Raw genomic sequence first — 10020 nt, forward strand, 5'->3', positions numbered from 1 at the left:
GTCAATATTTTTTATTTAAAGTATATTCAGACCAAAAATCAATTAGTTTTTTAATTATTTAAAAAATGAAACTATTTAATTTAAAATAAAAAATAATATTTAATATAAAATAAAAATTAACTAAATAATTAATTTTAAAATGAAAATTAATTAAACTGTTAATATATGTTTTAATAATTTTTTGTTATATCATTTAAATAGTAAAAATTTTATTCATTTTCATTAAATTTTTAAAAGCCACCGAAAAAGTGAAAAAGCCGCTGGAAATTTTGCCGGAAATTTCCTTGGGAAAAAAACCGTCAGAAATGCGCCGGAAAGCAGACGAGAATGTGGCCGCCTGAATATTCCGCTGGAAATCAATGTTTTTCTTGTAGTGTTAGCACAGTGGGGCAAAAAAAATTTCTTTATTCAAAAAATGCTTTTTAAAACCCCATACACGCCTTTATTGGTGTGGTGGATAAAAAAAATCACTGACGCGGTGTCTCAAAAACACCAACCGTGCACGCCTTGGCGGGTAGGCAACCTCTTGATTTTTTCTCCTAAATGGGGGAGATGCCGGGTGGTTACCGAAATTTTATCTGAAAAAGGAAATGACTTGCACAAATATTTGGACAGCAGGGGACTCATTTTTGTACACCAGGAGACTTGCTTTTGGACGGCTTGAAACATATTCCAAAACTTAAATGATTAATAAGATACTTGAATTTAAATAAAATGAGTTTAAACTTTAACTTGACTTGAATATCAAGTGGAAATATGACTTGAACTTCAATGCAAACAAAATGAAAAGGACTTTACTTGGATTTGAGCTTAACTTGAATATAACAAAAAATGAATATTCAATAAGGAACTTGAAAGCAAATGCTAATACTAATCAAAAGTTTCAAGTCATTCAAGTCTCATATAAGCAAGCAATTACTCATGTGTAAGAAATCCCTAACTTATCACTCTTGAACAACAAAGTTAAGGTGATTTATAAATAATCACATCAAACTTTTGTGAATTATTGAGGCTAATAAGCTTAGTGAGGCACCAACAAATATGAGTGAAAAAGTTGAACATGTCTCACCTACGAATGATGAAAGTGAAGTGACAAAAAAAATACAACTTGATTGCCAATATTGATCGAAAGTTCTCTTCAATGAATATCGTTGTGGTGTCGATTGCCGGTGGTACTAAAAGATCCTTAAATTATCCATGAGCTAGATTCAAATTATTTATGTTTGAAAAACAAATGGAGTTAATTGAAACGGGGGATACATGAAGAATGAAATTTATTCACAAGAGAAGGTTAATTGAAAAGTGCAATGATATGATTGCAAGAAAAGCATAAATTTTCAATGAGATATCAATGGATTATCACATTGACTAGAATGAAAATAATATCAAATAAGCTTACTATACAAGATTTGAATCATCTTCACACGACAACAAAAGATTTATGAAGTTGTAGACACAACGAGCTCACAACCAACATACAATAAGAGAACAAATGTGGTCTAATCATAGATAGATAATGAAGTGACTTATCAACGACTTGATTCATCAAGTTATCTACAAATGTCGACAGTCAAAATTCAAGAACCTACTGAAGTTGATTGCAAGAAAAGATCTACGATACAAGTCCACCATGCTGACCATAAGCAAATATAAAAGAGTTCTCATTCATATAATAGTCCACTTATGGGTGATGACGATTAATGTGCAGTGGATGCTAAGTCATCCATACAGTTGATAGCCACTCAATAGTAGTCAAATACATCAGCTTTCTACAAGCAAGGATCAAAGATCTATAATACATACGAGTCCTCTATGAATACAGATGTATATGCAACATACCACCCATGGGTAGAGCAGAAAGACTTCAGTAAATGCAGTATCCTGAAGTCAATCTCAATATGTGAAGGAATATATCTATCTGCCTACTTGTAGCAGTAGCGGATGTACTACATGAGCCAAATACCATGACAAAGTGCATGAAGGATACGACATATACAAGTTGCCACGAGCTTCTGTTGGAGCCCAGCTACGAATATTACATACAATCTACGAACAAATGTCAAAGAATTATAATGAACGTAAGCATCAACAAATAAAGCAGAAGATTCATTAGTGCACTATAATCCAACTACAAAAAGTAATAAATAGTGCACGACAGTCTACCTGTATAAAGCAGCAAATAATTTAATACAGAAGCTGCAACAACACGCCACTGGATCCACAATATCTATGCAAGCGGACAGAAGGCATCTACAAATACTTTCAAAATACCCCTGCATATGCACCGTAGTTTGTACACACTTAGGTACACAAAAGGGATAAATATAATCAAACACCCACAGGGGCCTCAACGAGCATATTATTGGTACACACGTGACGTCTAGGGATGCTGCGCGGGTTAATAAATTTGAACTCGATCCTCCTATGCAGGTAAATAGGAGTCAAAAAAGTTTAATAAATAATTACAAAATGCCCCCAAACACTCGCATGGGCTCCAGCAAGCGTGTTATTGGTACACGTGTGACGTCTAGGGATGCTGGGCGGGTTAATAAGTGAATTCAAGTTCAAACCCGATCCTTCTATAAAGATCAATAGGAGTCGATAGGGTTCAAACCATTAAACAAATATACGATTGTAGTGATCGATATGTTTGTCTTAATACATACATATTAGGCCTTCAAGGCATATAACAATATGAATTCACTAACAAAGGGCACAAAGCTTATGAAAATTGATCCCCTATTGGTAAGTTGATAGGGTCGAAAAAGTTCAAGCTTTAAATGGAAATAACCCCAAACACCTCGATGATGACCATGTTGAATGATTATCTCAACCAGAGGAGTTCATTCCAAACATTTCAATAATGCCACCCAAATACTCAAAAAATCCAAAAAATTGAAAAACATCCAAAAAATATCAAATCCCAAATTCCAAGATATTTAAATTCAAAATCGTCCATAAATCGCTCAAAGCAAAATCCATCCACCCTCCAAAATTGTTTGCCGAGGTGGACAAATTAAAATTTACTTGAGCTCGCATAGAGCTAATACCTAGTCGAAAATATTACTATGATCCATTTTCAAATAATCTCCTGCCCATAAGGATGTGGTACGTGTCCTCTAAATGGCAGTTTTCTCCACCAAATGGCATCGCACAATAAACAGTTATGACTTGGGGCCCTCTGAACCGAGTGGTTTTGCCGCCAAATGACACCACGTAATACCGGTTATGGCCAGAGCCAATACGTTCCTTAATGGTATCAAATCCTTAAGATAAGAATCAACAAGATATGATTGATAGGGCACAAAGCCCTCTGTTAGCTAAGGTGGAATCAAATTTGTTCACTTAGAGAAACACTCACCCCAGGTCTACAAGGTCCCCTTGGACGAAGCAACCCGTGACTGCCGACACGGATCCTTCTGTCAGGTTGGGTCGACTACCTCCTCTGACTAAGTAGACCATGGACCATGACCGCTCTGGACGACGGAACCATGGGATCATGATTGGGTCTATCATCCATTCCTCCACCATCCGCATTAAGTGCAAGATGGTAAAATTTCAAATTTTAAATATCAAATCTCAAATTTTCTAAACATCCAAACCCGTCAAATTTTCCAAATATCCAAATCCAAACCTATGCTGCTACTATATGCTAGATACGTATTCTATACGTATCTGGTTGATGACTAACCTTAATCAAAAGTTCTCTCTCGTGATCGAGAGGGATATTTAACTATAGGGGCTTGCGCCTGTAGGAAACCAGAACTCAGATCATAAAGTCCTCGCAAAATGAGGGCGAAATCTCTGGGTAGTGTCTTATCTATAAACCCATCTGCCTTCCAAAATTTACCCTTGAACTTATCTGTTAAAACTCCCTCGCCGGATAAAAGAAAAGCGAGTGGAGAGATAGGTTATGTAGGCAACAACTATTCCTAGGTTGCTCGATCGCAAAAGGCCAAATTCATCGTTGTCAGAGCACTTATCCAATCTGGCTCTCTTCTTGAATATAATATAAAAATAATAGTTAAATAAAAACTATTGTAATCATAAAAGCCGTAAGAAAACGGTCCTAAATAAAGTCATTAGGTTGATCATTTAAGTAAATTTAAATGTCTTTAAATTATACAATTCATAAGTAAAATGTCAATGACCAATTCATAGTACTTTCGACAATTCTTAAGTAAACTATGGATGACAAATTCATATTATTTTTGATAGGTTTGAACTTGTAATTATTGAAGGTATTATAAAATTAACTAAAGCCAATTGGAAATGTAAATGGCCTTAAAAATATTTTTAAAATTTTAAATGACTTCAAAATATTTTAAAAACCATTTACTATTCAATTTAAAATAGGAAAATTTCGTAAAATGGCTCTCATGTGAATTTATATAAGAGGACTAACAGTTTTGTAAGAAAAAACTGTCATAAAAGTGCGACTACTAAAATATCTTATTCCATGCTGAGAAATTATTCCGTGCGGAATCCGGTTATAGAGCTGTGTTCGGATGCTTACGTGGAAAGTTAAAAGTGAGCGATATTTATTTGATTTGCGTATTGATTGAGTATTTATTGCTTATTCGTTGCGTCAAATGTGCGTATTGATTAAGTATTTTATTGTGTATTTGTTACGTATTTATTGAGTATTTTTCGCGTATATGCTGCGCATTTTCTGCATATTTACTGCTTATTTGTTGCGGATTTCTCTTCGTCTGCAGTAAGTCCGAAAAGACAAATGGGTCGGGTAAGAAGTCAAATGAATATCCTAACTTTCCACGTAAGCACGTCACGTGTAATGATTTTACTGGCATCCGAACATAGCTCTATAACCGGATTCCGCACAGAATAATTTCTCATACTTTGGAGATCACTTGCAACAGTTTGACTACTTGTTGACCATTTCTTTATTTTCTACTTTATGTTCACTATTGATGGCAATTAATTTTTGTTAGATGGAATTTACTTTTTTCACAAGCTTCTATTCTAATCAACTTATTCATTGTTTTCACCATTATCTTTGTAACATAGAGGATTTTCTTATATATAGCCATCCTGTGTTGGAAAATAAGAGGCTTATGTAAGATAAGGAATTCTAAAAGAGAAGAAGAACACTAAAAAAACTCATTTTTATTTCACTCTTACACTTCTTGATTCTGCTTCATTCAAAATTTAAATATACCACTCCTATTATACTAATGACACTCCCATTAGGATTGTCCCAACACATTTAAATCTAATGGCTACTGTTGACTCTCTAGAATATTCTCTTGTCTTCATTTACAAAAGACATTAATATTAATCACATATTTTAGAATTCTCCAAATCGCTCTTTTAGAATGTATTTCTAAAATCATCTAAAATATTCTTCATAAAATGAGACTCTAGAATTTTCTAAGATTATGGGCTCAATTAAAAGGCCAAATTAATTAAATCAAGTTTAATTTTCAACACCCCCTCTTAAACATGATTTATTATATCGAGCAATCTTCTTAATTATTGTGATAAACTCTTCATGCTTGAAGAGCTTGGTGAATATATTAGCTACTTGTTCTTGAGTCTTCACATACTCTATTTACTCATCCTTTCTTGTGCTGCTGTTGGCCCCTATATCTCAATCCACGCGAGAAAGGACCCATGCAGGTGAATAAAGCGATATGTGCCTTAGCGCCACACATCACTTGAAGGGTCAAACAACTTCTGATTGCCAAACAGATGGGATCGTTGTGATCAAGACACTAAATTCTGCTGGGTCGAGGTCCCTCGCAATTGAATCGGACGAGATCGGTCAAAAGAGATGACCGACGCCCGAAGTTAAAGCGCGAAATTGACCAAACAATGTTAGATCGACAAACAGACCTCGCCGCTGCGTCCGGAACATTGTCAACCTTTCAAAATTACATTTTGTTTATTTAATTTGAAGCATCCATATTGGTGGCATGGATACCGATGCAATAACACAAAATTTGAGGAAATTTGGTCTTGTCGTAGTTCAAATGATATCCGTTCGCGAAACGGATTTTTCCATTGCTATTGGAATAACGTAAATAATTCAGAACTACGTTTTCTATATTCAATTTGGATCATCCAGGTAGTGGCACGAATCTCGAGGCAAAACATGCATGCCGAGGAAAGAAGCTTCGAGGTTGTCCAAACGAAGTCCGATCACGAAACAAACTGTGTTGTTGCGACTGAAATGTCGGCAATATCCTAAAAGCACTATCAATTTGTTCAATTTTGATATTCGCAAAATTGACATATAAAACAAGATAAAATGCACAGATATTGAGGAAATGCGCGCAGTTCGAAGCAGTTTTAACCTGTTGGCGGGCTATCATTGCTTTGGAACAATTGATAATAATGACATATCTTTAATATTATTATTAAATTAATCAAACTAAGGAGAAGTCAGGTCAGAAGTCAAACAAGAAATTTCTCAAATCAAATTAATACGAGCTACCTCGTTCAAATCGAAGATCTCTGATTTAATCCCAGATATCCAGCTGAGATATTTGATAGAGAAGACGTCTGCTCAGTTTTCCTCCATCACTGCTTCCATCTTGCATTAAAATGAGAAGCCCCGTTACTTCTCTGGGTTACACACGCTAAACAGCAGAAAGAAAATATCAATTCCTCCTTAGCTCTTCACTGTGCCTGACCTTCCCCTTCACCGTCATCCCAACTTGAAGTCAACTTCACCACACCTGTAGCCTTACGACCTCACCTTCAGATTCCCTGTTATTGGCGAACTTCACCACACCTGTAGCCTTACGATCTTGTCTTCAGATCCGTCCATACCCCACGGTTCCAAACAGCGGCAACTTTCAGAAGTGAGAGATACTTCTTAGAGCCAAACCGAGATCCCTATTTGGAAGAAAAGCAACGTCTGTTTGAACTCCTGGTAATTCTTGCACTAGCCACAAGCTATAAACTCCGAACCAGGCGTCACCTTTTCAAAGCTCTCTTAGCAATGATAATTTTTTTTATTTATTACTGTTCTTACACTTTCACGGGAACTCCATCATGCCAAGCCTTTTTTTTTTACTGCATTATTTTATCCATACATTAAAGATCATTCAATGGCCACAACAAGTTTCACCCATGTGCTTTCCTTACAAAGCTGCAGCTCATAGAGAATCTTTAAGGCCAATTAAAATTCCCTTCAATTGTATATCTGATGTGAACTTCTCTATTGTGTTGAATGGGGCTCTAGAGGGATTTTTTCCCTCTTCGGTTGGCTTGAGGCAGGGTTGCCCTCTAAGCCCGTTTCTTTTCTGTATTGTGATGGATGCTTTCTCAAATTTGCTGGATGACAGAGGGTTCAAAGGTATTTCTAAAGGGAATTTTAATCTCAATCATCTATTATACGCTGACGACGTGTTAATTTTTGGGGAGGCTTCTTTGGAAAACTGTCATATCTTAGCCACTGCTATTAATGACTTCTCTAATTCCTCTGGTCTTTTCATAAATTATGATAAATGCTCTATTATGTTTCCTAAACACTTGAGGAATCAGTCTGAGGTGTGTCAAATTCTTTCCATCCATTCCATTGTCAACAAGATTACCTATCTTGGGATTCCTCTTTCCTTTTATAGATTGAATGTTGCAGATTATATGCCCTTGCTTGACAGTCTAAGTAAGAAACTTAATGGATGGAAAGCCAACCTTCTATCCTTTGCGGGCAGGTTACAATACCTTAAATTCACCATTCAAAACACAATTGCATACTGGATTAGAGGCTCAATTTTACCTAAATCGGTGCACAAGGTTTTTAAAAAACTTAGTTCCAGATTTCTTTTTTTTTGGTGCTGTCAATACAGAAAAGAAAATTCATATGGTGTCTTGGGACAAAATTACCTTGCCTAAAGATTAAGGGGGATTGGGTATTTATTCTCTTAATGCTTTGCAGTATGCTTTTAATTGTTCTGTTATTAGTAGGATGTATAACAGTGAATCTCCATTAGCTTGCTGGCTGTTTACTATGTACTGCTCTCCTTGGAAGCCCCCGTCCATTTCTGCATCTAAGATGTGGAAAGCTATTTGCTGCACTGCCCAAATTGCTAAAAATTGTTTCCAGTTTAAAATTTATCAAAACTCTCCCATTTCCTTAAAGTGGGATCACTGGTGTTTCAATTCCACACTTGGTAATTTCTGTGGGATTTCGGATTCTGCTGCTTTGCCGGATATTAAGCTTGCTGATATTATTTCTGGGAATGGTTGGGAGATTAATGGGGTTATTTGTCATTCGTTGCATCAATTTGTTAACATAATCAAAATTGAGAGTGGCTTGGGACCTTGCTTACTTTGGAATAACAAAAACTGTTTTCAGTTTAAGTTATTTGTTAAGGAATTTTATTCTGAGCATCCTGACTGTTATTGGCATACTATGGTTTGGCATAAGAAGCATATTTTAAAACATGCTGTGTTTGTTTGGTTGGCATTAAAAGAAGGTTTGAAAACTGCTGAGGCTCTCAGGATTAGGCAAATTTTGATTCCCAGGATTTGCAGTTTATGTAATATGTGGGATGAATCGGTTGCTCATCTCTTTTTTGATTGCAATTACTCTTTCTCTATTTTAAAAAACCTGATTCCTGGGGTTGAGATTTTCCTTCTTAGACCGACGATTATTCAGGTCTTTGATTGGCTGTATGGTGAATTCCGTGGCAATGTGAACTTATTGAACTTCTATAAGATGGTGGTTGGCTGTATCATCTATTTTACCTGGAAAGAAAGAAACGGAAGAAGATTTGGAGGAAATTCAAATTGCTGCACTACTGTTTTGTTGAATATTAAAAGAGTCTTGTTTGAAAAGGTTATGAAATGGAAGAGTGCCAATGAATTGCTGGATAAACTTTAATGGTTGGAGATTTTGTGGCTCTCAGTTTCTCGTTCTGCTGTGTTATGGGAGACTGGACGATGATGATGCTCCCATTCATTTGTCCCTTGGATGGCCTTTGGGGCAACCAGGGCCCAGTTTTCTTCCTTATTCTGAGTCCAGTCTCCTCGTATTGGGAGCTGGTTCTGTTTTCTCTTCTAGCAGGTCTGCCTTTCTTCTTCCTGGGGCGGTTAAGTGTGGCTGGTGCTGTTTTAAAGGTGGTGCTGCTAAGGTCTATCTACTGTTGCTGGGGAGGAATGATGTTGCTGATTTCAGATCTTGCTAAATATCTTGTATTTTGTGCTCTTTTTCCTTGGACTTTGGATGATATGGGTGGTATAGTTGTGATTTCTTTTCTTTGTTCCACATAAGTTTTTGTTTCTTGCTTATGTTGGAATTTTATTTTTGTTACTTTTACTTTACATGTAACTTTTCTCTTATATGAATATCAAGGGCATTGGCCCAAATTTTCCAAAAAAAAAAAAAAAAAAAAAAAAAAAAAAAAAAAAAAAAAAAAATTCCCTTCAATTCCTTCTTCCTCCTTCTTGATAACGAATAAGTTCAAATTGATAAGCATTCTCACTTATCATTAAAAACGGCTCCCTTAACCACTATTGCGCTCTGCCTTCTACAGCCTTTTCAGGATCTGCAGTGTAGCAGTCCACTACTCTTTGATCTCCACCGTTGATGTGTAACGGTCTGATCATCTTCTCTTTATTTAAGAGAAGTTTTTCACTGTAGCAAAATATGGTTGAAATGAATGAAAGGTTTGAGCTCTAGTTCTTCACCTTAACCCTTCTCTGTTTTTAGCTTTGTGATTATTGCAGGGTTTAAAGCTTCTCTCCGATCAAGCATTTCAACACTTCTCTTGTCCACCAGTATAGAGGCTTAATTATCTTTCTTTACTAAGTTCCATTTTATCATTATTAGTTGAGGTTATTAGGCATTTATAACCGTTTGTATTATTAGCTCACATGAAACAAAATTTTTGTTTTCGCATACAGGAAAGCTTCCAATAACATTTCATTTGGAGAATGCAAGGTTTTATTACCTTCATATAAATCTTTTATGTGCTTTCCAATTTTCCAAAAAAAAAAAAAAAAGCTTTGATTCTTGTGAGCAACATGAGTTTTTTTTTTTTTTTTAAG

Source organism: Dendrobium catenatum, unplaced genomic scaffold (assembly GCF_001605985.2).
Source record: "Dendrobium catenatum unplaced genomic scaffold, ASM160598v2 fragScaff_scaffold_15, whole genome shotgun sequence".
Classification (NCBI taxonomy): domain Eukaryota; kingdom Viridiplantae; phylum Streptophyta; class Magnoliopsida; order Asparagales; family Orchidaceae; genus Dendrobium; species Dendrobium catenatum.